We start from the raw sequence: 1,902 nt of genomic DNA on the forward strand, positions 1-1,902 counted from the left end.
CAGCTCCTTCCCGCTCCCCCGCCTCAGCTTCAGCCACCAAAGTGCAAACATCTGCCTGTCACTCTGACAGAGCTGGTCTCCCTTCTGGAATGATCCTCAAGGAGAAAAGGCAGAGCTTCCCGGCCTCGCCCCAGGTTCTGGGTGGGGTTGGGTTTGGGTTTCATGGTCTCCACCCCTTCCTTCACCTCTCCCTGGAACAGTTCCCCAGAGGCCTCCAGACCCTCACTCCATCCCACTTCGGGCGGCACCCCAGCTCCCTAATGGCCCCACAAAGAAACCTGCAGGGCAGTGAGGGTTCAGAATGGCGCTCTGAGGTTTGGGTAACGTCACCCCTCAGGTGGAAAAAACTCTGCCTAGCTCGCGGGCCCCGACAGGTGCCTTCTGCTAGGAGGGCTCATCTGGGCCAAGTATCCATCTCAGGACCTGCTGAAAATTGCCCCCTACGCCCAGGTCACTCCATCTCTCTGCCAACTGTCCCTGCCCCTCAAGGTTGCCCCTAGAGGGCGACAAAATCCAGGCCCTGTCTCCAGGCCCACGGACACCCAAGCCACCAGAGCTGCCTCTCGATTTCTTTCCTCCCCGTCAGGACCGTGGCCAGTCCTGGGCTCTGGCAGGGCTGAACTTGGTTTGTGAGCAGAGAGGCCCCCCCAGGGGTGAAAATACGGCTGGGAAAGGCTGGGAGAACGACGGGAGGGGGCTGAGGTTGATGGGGGCGGGTCTGTGAGGTTTGTGGGACACCGGGAGGGGATGAGTGCGAGGAGACCCTGAGAAAGCACCAAGGTCCCACAGCTCTGGGGAGGGAGAAGAGCCAGTGACTCTGACACGCGCCCTTGCAGGCACCCTGCTGTCCCAGGGGCCAGAGCTCGCAGTCCTTGTCACAGTCCGCCCTCCTCGTGGTTGAGTGCTCGCACAGCATCCGCAACGAACAACGCCCCACGCCCCAGGCCACAAGCAAGACGCTGCTCCCAAAGGGGGCGAGGCTGAGCCCTGCTCCCTGCTTCTGGCAGAGGTGCTCCCTCCCCCGCCCCAACCGAAGAGAGGCACAGCAGAGAGCAGAGGCACAAAGACTCTGCACCTTGGTCACACTGGATCCTCAAAGCCTGATTTTCTGCAACAGCGTCCACCTGTCTCGGGTGCATACGGGAAGCTGAGGTGGCCCAGAGAGGGCAGGACAGAGCGTGCTGCCATTTTTGCTGGGAGAGACTCCCAGGAGGAAAGGGCCTGGGGGCTTCATGGACGGGAGAGAGAGGCTGCAGGAAGGGACACGGGGATGGGAGACGGGGCCAAGGAAGTGGCCTGGCCTCTGGTCACGTGGCGCTGACTCCGGAGCCAGGGACAAAGGTTTAGCAGGGCACTCAGTGCAAACCTAACATATATATGGCTTTTTATCAGTGCGGGAACACGAGGAGGACGGGGACGCAACTGTGGGGTAGAAGCCTTGGCAGGGTCCCCGCCACCCACTGGGAAAGGACGCGGTGCCGCGGGACCCAGAGGGACGTGTCCCCGGGGAGCGTGGCGCGGGTCCGCCCCGGGTCGCGCCGCTGCAAAAAAGGGCGCCGCCGTGGGCGTCCTGCAGGGACTCTGCCACCTGCCCCCGGCCTCCCCTCTCACCTGGACCTCAGGGGGCGCAACGACAGGCAAAGCGCCCTTGAAAGCTCGGGCGCTGCAGGCGACGTCTTCGGACAGCGACAGGAGCGAGCACAGGCAGGAGCGCAGGCGAGCGAGGCCGCGGGGCGTCCTTGTCCCTGGAGGGGACGAAGCTCCGGAGTGTCGTTCTGGCCTTTCTGGGGAGCGGGTCCGCCGCTGCTTCTGAATTTGCTGCTGTCCACAAGGGGGACAGTCCCTGCGGAGAGCCTGGCCCACCCGGGACAGGCCGGGGCCACCAACGTCCCAGGAACCGCG

The sequence above is a fragment of the Pteropus alecto genome, unplaced genomic scaffold (assembly GCF_000325575.1).
Source record: "Pteropus alecto unplaced genomic scaffold, ASM32557v1 scaffold563, whole genome shotgun sequence".
NCBI classification, from domain to species: domain Eukaryota; kingdom Metazoa; phylum Chordata; class Mammalia; order Chiroptera; family Pteropodidae; genus Pteropus; species Pteropus alecto.